The sequence below is a fragment of the Cherax quadricarinatus genome, chromosome 21 (assembly GCF_038502225.1).
Source record: "Cherax quadricarinatus isolate ZL_2023a chromosome 21, ASM3850222v1, whole genome shotgun sequence".
Classification (NCBI taxonomy): domain Eukaryota; kingdom Metazoa; phylum Arthropoda; class Malacostraca; order Decapoda; family Parastacidae; genus Cherax; species Cherax quadricarinatus.
The window spans coordinates 5,251,879-5,264,435 of record NC_091312.1 but is presented as its reverse complement, the minus strand read 5'-3'; the positions used below and the strand labels follow the sequence as shown (position 1 = coordinate 5,264,435).

At 41.9% G+C, this 12,557-nt stretch overlaps 1 protein-coding gene across 1 annotated transcript in view; it reads right to left on the bottom strand.

Annotated features, from left to right (window-relative positions):
* LOC128689070 (class A basic helix-loop-helix protein 15) overlaps positions 1–12,557 on the bottom strand; it is a 106,144-nt gene that overhangs the window by 84,172 nt on the left and 9,415 nt on the right. The window lies entirely within an intron of this gene.

The window sequence follows — 12,557 nt, the reverse complement described above, 5'->3', positions numbered from 1 at the left end:
TTAAGGCAAGTAATGTATGTACTGTATATGCATTTTTTTAAGCCTAGCTCTACTGCTCATTTAATATACATGATGGTATAAAAATTATCAGACTTTTATATGTATTTGAAGGTGATAAAAGGCTATGTTTCATTTTACAGCGAAATTTGCTTTACAACAGTAAGCCAGAACCTAACTTGTTACATAAGCGGGGTCCTCCTCTACTGAAAATTCATCTTTATGATACCTTTAAGTTTCACAAATTTAGTGAGCCCTTAAATATTTTCTTTGTACTCCTTTATAGGAGAGATAACCATTAACTCAGGTACAGTTTTCTAGCTTCCTTTCTCCCAGGTTAAGATAAGATAAGATTTCGTTCGGATTTTTAACCCCGGAGGGTTAGCCACCCAGGATAACCCAAGAAAGTCAGTGCGTCATCGAGGACTGTAACTTATTTCCATTGGGGTCCTTAATCTTGTCCCCCAGGATGCGACCCACACCAGTCGACTAACACCCAGGAACCTATTTGCTGCTAGGTGAACAGGACAACAGGTGTAAGAAAGGTTTCCGTGCGATAACTTGAAAATGCCTCTTATTGGCTTTACACTTTTAGCTTTGGTGTCTTAATTAAATGAGACTTTAGATTGTTATCGGGAAGTGTAGGTGCCACTCTGCGAATTTTACATATGAAAATAGCATTGCGCTTTCCGTGCGGTAACTTGAGAATACCGATCTTGATCTGCTTCGGTCTAACAACACAGGTGCAACCAAAGTGTAAATGAATCAATTAAATCAATCTGTTTATTTTTCTGTGTAACAACTTCTGAGCGGTTGTTATATTTTGCTCAAAACATCACTGAGCTGTGTCAGCCCTAATTCGACAATTTTATTGCACAAAATTGGATATTTTCGTGCGTTAAAGAACGCATCCTCTGACATTAAATTTTTATAGCTAACGCGTCTGAGTAGAAAGTTCGGACGGATTTTGGGCTGTGTAGGTGACAATATGCTATTTTTACTGAAAAAAAAATTTGGGATATTAGTTTCCTGTGAATGTCTCTGATGGTTTTAAATCTTCAGCTCTGATATTTGATTGCATTATAAACTTGTGCTGTATTCTGCACAATTCCTTCTACACGTATTGAGGTACAGGCGAATGGGTTTGTGGAATATGGGGGATAGTTATTTCGGAATGTAGAGCGACCTAAACATCTAGCTTAATCAAACTTTTACTCTTCTATATAGTAAGATTTGGGCTTCAGATATGTGATATTTACATAACTTCTATACGTGTTTAGAAATGCATAACTGTCAATAATTAATCTAGTTTAAAAGCGATATCTCATTCTGGTAAAACCTGAACCTAAAGGAAGCTGGGAGTGAATGGTGAAAATAGTAACAAGAATAAATACAAGCATATGGAGTGAATATTCTTACAAAAGATTGGAAGGCATTAGCGTGTATCAAGTGGATGTATCATACTTGGTATGAGGAAACTGGTTTGTGAACGATCAACTCAGAATAGAAAATATAATTTTATAATTATGTGAAGCATTAAATCCGCTTGGGTCATTCAGCGCCAGGAGTGGTGGAGGCTCTATCCTCCGTCCGCTTATCGTTAGACGAACACGCTGCTCTCGCAGCCAGTGTGACTCCTCAGAAAACGTAGTGACAAGTCTGGGAATGGTGCACAAAAAAATATATTACAGAGGAGCCAAAACTTTTGAAAGTGAAACATAGTCTTTGAATGTTGCAACAAGGAGTGTGTGTGGTAGTGGAAACAGTGTCAACAAGGAGGGTGTGGTAGTGGAAACTGTGTCAACAAGGAGGGTGTGGTAGTGGAAACTGTGTCAACAAGGAGGATGTGGTAGTGGAAACTGTGTCAACAAGGAGTGTGTGGTAGTGGAAACTGTGTCAACAAGGAGTGTGTGGTAGTGGAAACTGTGTCAACAAGGAGGGTGTGGTAGTGGAAACAGTGTCAACAAGGAGCGTGTGGTAGTGGAAACTGTGTCAACAAGGAGGGTGTGGTAGTGGAAACTGTGTCAACAAGGAGGGTGTGGTAGTGGAAACTGTGTCAACAAGGAGGGTGTGGTAGTGGAAACTGTGTCAACAAGGAGGGTGTGGTAGTGGAAACTGTGTCAACAAGGAGTGTGTGGTAGTGGAAACTGTGTCAACAAGGAGGGTGTGGTAGCGGAAACTGTGTCAACAAGGAGGGTGTGGTAGCGGAAACTGTGACAACAAGGAGGGTGTGGTAGTGGAAACTGTGTCAACAAGGTGTGTGGTAGTGGAAACTGTGTCAACAAAGAGTGTGTGGTAGTGGAAACTGTGTCAACAAGGAGTGTGTGGTAGTGGAAACTGTGTCAACAAGGAGGGTGTGGCAGTGGAAACTGTGTCAACAAGGTGTGTGGTAGTGGAAACTGTGTCAACAAAGAGTGTGTGGTAGTGGAAACTGTGTCAACAAAGAGTGTGTGGTAGTGGAAACTGTGTCAACAAGGAGGGTGTGGTAGTGGAAACTGTGTCAACAAGGAGGGTGTGGTAGTGGAAACTGTGTCAACAAGGAGTGTGTGGTAGTGGAAACTGTGTCAACAAGGAGGGTGTGGTAGCGGAAACTGTGTCAACAAGGAGGGTGTGGTAGTGGAAACTGTGACAACAAGGAGGGTGTGGTAGTGGAAACTGTGTCAACAAGGTGTGTGGTAGAGGAAACTGTGTCAACAAAGAGTGTGTGGTAGTGGAAACTGTGTCAACAAGGAGTGTGTGGTAGTGGAAACTGTGTCAACAAGGTGTGTGGTAGTGGAAACTGTCAACAAAGAGTGTGTGGTAGTGGAAACTGTGTCAACAAAGAGTGTGTGGTGGTGGAAACTGTGTCAACAAGGAGGGTGTGGTAGTGGAAACTGTGTCAACAAGGAGGGTGTGGTAGTGGAAACAGTGTCAACAAGGAGGGTGTAGTAGTGGAAAGTGTCAACAAGGAGGGTGTGGTAGTGGAAACTGTGTCAACAAGGTGTGTGGTAGTGGAAACTGTGTCAACAAGGAGGGTGTGGTAGTGGAAACAGTGTCAACAAGGAGGGTGTAGTAGTGGAAAGTGTCAACAAGGAGGGTGTAGTAGTGGAAACTGTGTATCAACAAGGAGGGTGTGGTAGTGGAAAGTGTCAACAAGGAGGGAGTGGTAGTGTAAACAGTGTAAACAGTGTCAACAAGGAGGGTGTGGTAGTGGAAACATTGTGGTGGTGATGGCGGCGGCAGAGAAAGTAAGAGTATTAATGGAAGTGTATGGAACTATATCTAGCTGGACGAATCCTTATTAGGCCAGCAAGGTACAGAGGCCTGCTAGTTTACTAGTGCTACAACTGATTTATTATTGGCTCGAATCCTGACAGTTTCGTGATTTTGTACAATTGTGGTCCGCCTCTAGTTCTTGTGCAGTATAATTCTTTTAGCTTCAGAGAAGTGAAATGTGAGCACTAGTCTTCTACCACCCTATATATATATATATATATATATATATATATATATATATATATACATATATACATATATATATATATATATATATATATATATATATATAGATATATATATACATAAATATATATATATATAAATATATATATATAAATATATATATATATAAATATATATATATAAATATATACATATAAATATATATATATAAATATATACATATAAATATATACATATAAATATATATATATACATATATACATATAAATATATATATATATATATATATATATATATATATATATATATAAATATACATATATATATTTATATATATAATATATATATATATAAATATATATATATATATATAAATATATATATATATATATATATATATATATATATATAAATATATATATATATATATATATATATATATAAATATATATATATATATATATATAAATATATATATATATATATATATATATATAAATATATATATATATATGTCGTGCCGAATATGTAAAACTGGTCAATAGCAAGAACTCATTTAAAATTAAGTCCTTTCTAAAATTTTCTCTTATACGTTTAAAGATATATTTTTTTCATTAATGTTGATGTAAAAATTTATAATTTTGCACTAAAAGGAACTTAGAAAACTTACCTAACCTTATTATAACAAGAGCAATTTATTTTAGCCTAACCCAACTAAATATATTTTAGATGTGTTTACAGTAATTTAATACTAAACAAACACAGTGAAATATACTTTTTTCGTTAGGTTCAGAATGATTTTGGCGAAATTATTGCATACACAAATGTTCACTTGTCCTATATGGCAAGATGAACGTTGCTATTTAAGCCAAGATCGCAAGTTCTGCCTATTCGGCACGACATATATATATATATATATATATATATATATATATATATATATATATATATATATATATATATATATTATATATATATATGATGTAGGGCGAAATGACAGTAGTTTGTTGGATTATGTATTGGTAGATAAAAGACTGTTGAGTAGACTTCAGGATGTACATGTTTATAGAGGGGCCACAGATATATCAGATCACTTTCTAGTTGTAGCTACACTGAGAGTAAAAGGTAGATGGGATACAAGGAGAATAGAAGCATCAGGGAAGAGAGAGGTAAAGGTTTATAAACTAAAAGAGGAGGCAGTTAGGGTAAGATATAAACAGCTATTGGAGGATAGATGGGCTAATGAGAGCATAGGCAATGGGGTCGAAGAGGTATGGGGTAGGTTTAAAAATGTAGTGTTAGAGTGTTCAGCAGAAGTTTGTGGTTACAGGAAAGTGGGTGCAGGAGGGAAGAGGAGCGATTGGTGGAATGATGATGTAAAGAGAGTAGTAAGGGAGAAAAAGTTAGCATATGAGAAGTTTTTACAAAGTAGAAGTGATGCAAGGAGGGAAGAGTATATGGAGAAAAAGAGAGAAGTTAAGAGAGTGGTGAAGCAATGTAAAAAGAGAGCAAATGAGAGAGTGGGTGAGATGTTATCAACAAATTTTGTTGAAAATAAGAAAAAGTTTTGGAGTGAGATTAACAAGTTAAGAAAGCCTAGAGAACAAATGGATTTGTCAGTTAAAAATAGGAGAGGAGAGTTATTAAATGGAGAGTTAGAGGTATTGGGAAGATGGAAGGAATATTTTGAGGAATTGTTAAATGTTGATGAAGATAGGGAAGCTGTGATTTCGTGTATAGGGCAAGGAGGAATAACATCTTGTAGGAGTGAGGAAGAGCCAGTTGTGAGTGTGGGGGAAGTTCGTGAGGCAGTAGGTAAAATGAAAGGGGGTAAGGCAGCCGGGATTGATGGGATAAAGATAGAAATGTTAAAAGCAGGTGGGGATATAGTTTTGGAGTGGTTGGTGCAATTATTTAATAAATGTATGGAAGAGGGTAAGGTACCTAGGGATTGGCAGAGAGTATGCATGGTTCCTTTGTATAAAGGCAAAGGGGATAAAAGAGAGTGCAAAAATTATAGGGGGATAAGTCTGTTGAGTGTACCTGGTAAGGTGTATGGTAGAGTTATAATTGAAAGAATTAAGAGTAAGACGGAGAATAGGATAGCAGATGAACAAGGAGGCTTTAGGAAAGGTAGGGGGTGTGTGGACCAGGTGTTTACAGTGAAACATATAAGTGAACAGTATTTAGATAAGGCTAAAGAGGTCTTTGTGGCATTTATGGATTTGGAAAAGGCGTATGACAGGGTGGATAGGGGGGCAATGTGGCAGATGTTGCAAGTGTATGGTGTAGGAGGTAGGTTACTGAAAGCAGTGAAGAGTTTTTACGAGGATAGTGAGGCTCAAGTTAGAGTATGTAGGAAAGAGGGAAATTTTTTCCCAGTAAAAGTAGGCCTTAGACAAGGATGTGTGATGTCACCGTGGTTGTTTAATATATTTATAGATGGGGTTGTAAGAGAAGTAAATGCGAGGGTCTTGGCAAGAGGCGTGGAGTTAAAAGATAAAGAATCACACACAAAGTGGGAGTTGTCACAGCTGCTCTTTGCTGATGACACTGTGCTCTTGGGAGATTCTGAAGAGAAGTTGCAGAGATTGGTGGATGAATTTGGTAGGGTGTGCAAAAGAAGAAAATTAAAGGTGAATACAGGAAAGAGTAAGGTTATGAGGATAACAAAAAGATTAGGTGATGAAAGATTGAATATCAGATTGGAGGGAGAGAGTATGGAGGAGGTGAACGTATTCAGATATTTGGGAGTGGACGTGTCAGCGGATGGGTCTATGAAAGATGAGGTGAATCATAGAATTGATGAGGGAAAAAGAGTGAGTGGTGCACTTAGGAGTCTGTGGAGACAAAGAACTTTGTCCTTGGAGGCAAAGAGGGGAATGTATGAGAGTATAGTTTTACCAACGCTCTTATATGGGTGTGAAGCGTGGGTGATGAATGTTGCAGCGAGGAGAAGGCTGGAGGCAGTGGAGATGTCATGTCTGAGGGCAATGTGTGGTGTGAATATAATGCAGAGAATTCGTAGTTTGGAAGTTAGGAGGAGGTGCGGGATTACCAAAACTGTTGTCCAGAGGGCTGAGGAAGGGTTGTTGAGGTGGTTCGGACATGTAGAGAGAATGGAGCGAAACAGAATGACTTCAAGAGTGTATCAGTCTGTAGTGGAAGGAAGGCGGGGTAGGGGTCGGCCTAGGAAGGGTTGGAGGGAGGGGGTAAAGGAGGTTTTGTGTGCGAGGGGCTTGGACTTCCAGCAGGCATGCGTGAGCGTGTTTGATAGGAGTGAATGGAGACAAATGGTTTTTAATACTTGACGTGCTGTTGGAGTGTGAGCAAAGTAACATTTATGAAGGGATTCAGGGAAACCGGCAGGCCGGACTTGAGTCCTGGAGATGGGAAGTACAGTGCCTGCACTCTGAAGGAGGGGTGTTAATGTTGCAGTTTAAAAACTGTAGTGTAAAGCACCCTTCTGGCAAGACAGTGATGGAGTGAATGATGGTGAAAGTTTTTCTTTTTCGGGCCACCCTGCCTTGGTGGGAATCGGCCGGTGTGATAATAAATAATAAATATATATATATATATATATATATATATATATATATATATATATATATATATATATATATATATATATATATATATATATATATATATATATATCAATAGAGGCCTGAGCTTGCTACCACCTGCAGCTCATAAGACTGCCATCCCCACGAGCCCCTTTGAGGCGGGGTAGATGGCAGACCAGAGGCCTAGCTGCTATCTACGAGCCCAGTGAGAGCGGGGAATGTGGCTAGGCCTGAGGACAGTTGGTCCCAAAGATGAGGGGGTAGTTGTATCTCCTCCCATGGGAGACTTAGGTCTCGGGATACTCCCCAGATAGGGAGCCAAGGCCGGGTCACCACTACTTGGAAAAGACCCGGGCCGGGAGAATACCGGCGAATAAGAAAAAAAAAATATCTCAATAACAACAGTGCGACTATCCGAAGATTGTAATCCATGTCGTTTTGGCCTGTCTCACGGTGAGCGAAAATCATATGACGCTCTAACCTACAGGACCACATAATCGTAGGATTGCGTTTAAAGCTCAAAGATAGTAACGTCGGCATTAACAGGTTATCACTTCCATCCATTTAAAATGCACACATTCACGACGGCAATTCTTTATCTCATTTTATTTTAATTAGAAAAACTAGTATATTTTTATAATACAGTTTAATAAATAAGCTAAAAATAACTAGCCATATACCACAAGTAAATCTGATGATCACACACATTTAAAGTAACGAGAGAAGCACTACTTGTTTGCCAGTACATGGCAAACAATTAAACAAGGAGTACACACACCGTAGATTTCATCAAGTTATGATGGTGATCGGGTTCTTCAAATTTAATTTCTTAAAGTACGGCACAAAAAAAAAAAAAAATACACACAGTGTTTTAAGTTATTTTAGATTAGGTTACCCCGATATAAATTAACGTATATTTTATGTATAATTAACCACCAATAACGAAATAAATGTGTGGCTTGTGTGGCAATGCGGAATATAACCTTCCGCACTACACTCTACAATTCACTTCAACTGCACTGTTACCTTTTCAATGAACAACTCAAACATTGTACTTGCCAAGGGACGTTGTTTCATGTCAGTGTGAGGCTCGTCATCAAAAATGCTGTACGTGCTAGGAGGCCTTCGATTTATTTTACCTTCGTTGTGAAGTGAATTGAAATTATCATTATTATTAAGAAGAATTGGACCTGGCCTATCCTTGGAGCCTGACTGTGTGTGTGTGTGTGTGTGTGTGTGTGTGTGTGTGTGTGTGTGTGTGTGTGTGTGTGTGTGTGTGTGTGTGTGTGTGTGTGTGTGTGTCAATCTTTAACCCTGGCTCCTGGGTATGTATATGTTAACTGTCGTGTTTCGCATCCTAGGGAAGGACCCTAAGTGGAAAAGAAAAACTTCGATTTGCTCAGTGTTCCTGGGAAAGCAACCATGCAGGGATGACAACCCTCCCGGTTTAAAAAACTCTACCTGGTTAAAAACCGCTCCCAGGCTAAAAACCTCAAGAATGTCTTCACTATTAGAATCAGAAAACAAGCGGTAGTGTGTATGTCACCTTCAAAACGAGCAGAGTTGTACATGTATATGTATACGTGTGCATGTGTGTACGTGTGTGCCTGTACACGAGCGTGTGTATGAACATGCGTGTGTTTGTACGTGTGATGAGGAAGAGCCCGGAGCACATTCCAAGTGACGCTGGGTACCGTAGGGATGTGTAAGAGCAGCACCTGCTCGCCTTGGCAGCCTCCACATTCGTGCGGGGTAAGAATGGGGCTACTTGAAAACACTTCTCTCTCATCTCTCTCTCTCGCACATATTTATCAGTTCTATGTTCCTCTAAGTTACAACCTTCAACAATTTATAACTTATTCTCATTCTACACTAGTGGTATTTCGATTAATTAGATGTTTTCTATGGTAAAATGTTACCTTGTGCGATTTTTTTAAATTTATGTTAAGCGCTAAACCCATGTGGATCATTCAGTGCAGGACGTGGTAGAAGCTTGATCCTCCGTTTGCTGAGCGCCAGAGACGCGCTTCCTATTTGTACTCAATATGTTTACCTTGTGTGGATTTTATTATTATAATCAAGGGGGAAGCGCTAAACCCGGAGGATTATACAGCGCCTGGGGGGGGGGGATGTGGAAGGCATTGAGGCTTAATTCGGGGAACTGGAGCACAGATCCAATTCCCTAAATCAAGAGCCCCTCACCAACATCAAGGAACCTTCCTTGAGGGGTACCTTGTGTGGAGAGTCTTGAAGAACTTGGCCGAGGCAACACTAGTCGTCATAGCAACCGGAACATCCAATGAAGATCTGACCAGGACTAAAGTGGACAACCTTCAAGCAGTCAAAGCAAGGGTTTACACAATCCCCTGTGGACGCTGTAATACAAGTCGGGGAAAAAACAGTACGAAATATAGGAAAATATCTAAATGAGCATATCTACGCGTGCAATGTGATAACCTGAAAAACAAGTAGAAACCATTATGAATTTCATGAAATAAAACTACGCTTGCTTAGTCATTAAGGAACCAGAAACCTGCAGGTGAAAATGACCTAAGATGTCATTCTCCATATCAATTACACAGGTTAAAGGCAGCAGACCTAGTGCAGTGCTTACGTTCTTGATGCACCTCACCTTGTACCTTTTATATACCTTTTGTATTGCTTGTACTGCCATGATAAAGATCCTGCAAAGCGAAATTTGGCCATAATTTTACTGTATATCAACTGTGGTTAATTTTCATCAATACTTAAACAGTTGAAGCTTAAGAAAGATGACGCAACGAAGGTATTTGAGTTACACCTAAAATATTCGCGTTATTTCTTTACGGTTGAATAAGAATCATTAATAAATTACTACTATTTGGCCAATGTATGGCTCATTACGTTACACACGTGCGCACGCACACACACGCACGCGCGCACACACGCAAACACACACGCGCGCACACACGCGCGCACACACGCACGCGCACACACACGCACGCGCGCACACATGCACGCGCGCGCACACACGCACGCGCACATGCACGCGCACACACATGCACGCGCACACACGCACGCGCGCACACGCGCACACGCGCACACACGCACGCGCACACACACGCAGGCGCACACACACGCAGGCGCACACACACGCAGGCGCACACACACGCAGGCGCACACACACGCAGGCGCACACACACGCAGGCGCACACACACGCAGGCGCACACACACGCACGCGCACACACACGCACGCGCACACGCACGCGCACACACACGCACGCGCACACACACGCACGCGCACACACACGCACGCGCACACACACGCACGCGCACACACACGCACGCGCACACACACGCACGCGCACACACACGCACGCGCACACACACGCACGCGCACACACACGCACGCGCACACACACGCACGCGCGCACACACAAGACTTTATACACTGTGTACGTCAGGCCCATACTGGAGTACGCAGCACCAGTTTGGAACCCACACCTGGTCAAACACGTCAAGAAATTAGAGAAAGTGCAAAGGTTTGCAACAAGGCTAGTTCCAGAGCTAAGGAGAATGTCCTATGAAGAAAGGTTAAGGGAAATCGGTCTGACAACACTGGAGGACAGGAGGGTCAGGGGAGACATGATAACGACATACAAAATACTGCGTGGAATAGACGAGGTGGACAGACAGGATGTTCCAGAGATGGGACACAGAAACAAGGGGTCACAGTTGGAAGCTGAAGATTCGGATGAGTCAAAGGGATGTTAGGAAGTATTTCTTCAGTCATAGAGTAGTTAGGAAGTGGAATAGTCTGGCAAGCGATGTAGTGGAGGCAGGAACTATACATAGTTTTAAGACGAGGTATGATAAAGCTCATGGAGCAGGGGGAGAGAGGACCTAGTAGCAGTCGGTGAAGAGGCGGGGCCAGGAGCTGAGTCTCGACCCCTGCAACCACAATTAGGTGAGTACACGCGCACACGCGCGCGCACACACACGCGCACACACACACGCGCGCACACACACGCGCGCACACACACAGAGACAGGAAGGACTCTGGGGGGACAGACCAGATGGGGACACCAGCAAGGAATACACCAACAAGTGTTGGACGACATACATACAGATGAGGAGGAGGTGAAGAAACTGCTAAGGGACATCGATACCTCAAAGGCAATGGGACCGGACAACATCTCCCCGTGGGTCCTTAGAGAGGGAGCAGATATGTTGTGCGTGCCACTTACCACAATCTTCAACACGTCCCTGGAAACTGGGCAACTACCTGAGGTATGGAAGACGGCAAATGTAGTTCCCATTTTTAAAAAAGGAGACAGAAAAGAGGCACTAAACTATAGACCTGTGTCATTGACGTGTATAGTATGCAAAATTATGGAGAAGATTATCAGGAGGAGAGTGGTGGAGCACCTGGAACGGAACAAGAGTATAAATGCCAACCAGCACGGATTCATGGAAGGCAAATCCTGTGTCACAAACCTTCTGGAGTTTTATGATAAAATAACAGAAGTAAGACACGAGAGAGAGGGGTGGGTTGATTGCATCTTCTTGGATTGCAAGAAGGCCTTTGACACAGTTCCTCACAAGAGATTAGTGCAGAAGCTAGAGCATCAGGCGCATATAACGGGAAGGGCACTGCAATGGATCAGAGAATACCTGACAGGGAGACAACGAGTCATGGTACGTAATGATGTATCACAGTGGGCACCTGTGACGAGCGGGGTTCCACAGGGGTCGGTCCTAGGACCAGTGCTATTTTTGGTATATGTGAACGACATGATGGAAGGGTTAGACTCAGAAGTGTCCCTGTTTGCAGATGATGTGAAGTTAATGAGGAGAATTAAATCTGACGAGGACCAGGCAGGACTTCAAAGAGACCTGGACAGACTGGACACCTGGTCCAGCAAATGGCTTCTCGAATTTAATCCTGCCAAATGCAAAGTCATGAAGATAGGGGAAGGGCACAGAAGACCACAGACCGAGTATAGGCTAGGTGGCCAAAGACTGCAAACCTCACTCAAGGAGAAAGATCTTGGGGTGAGTATAACACCGAGCATGTCTCCGGAAGCACACATCAACCAGATAACTGCTGCAGCATATGGGCGCCTGGCAAACCTGAGAACAGCATTCCGACACCTTAGTAAGGAATCGTTCAAGACACTGTACACCGTGTATGTCAGGCCCATACTGGAGTATGCAGCACCTGTTTGGAACCCGCACTTGATAAAGCACGTCAAGAAACTAGAGAAAGTACAAAGGTTTGCGACAAGGTTAGTTCCAGAGCTAAGGGGAATGTCCTATGAAGAAAGATTAAGGGAAATCGGCCTGACGACACTGGAGGACAGGAGGGTCAGGGGAGACATGATAACGACATATAAAATACTGCGTGGAATAGACAAGGTGGACAAAGACAGGATGTTCCAGGGAGGGGACACAGAAACAAGAGGCCACAATTGGAAGTTGAAGACACAAATGAGTCAGAGATATTAGGAAGTATTTCTTCAGTCATAGAGTTGTAAGGCAGTGGAATAGCCTAGAAAATGACGTAGTGGAGG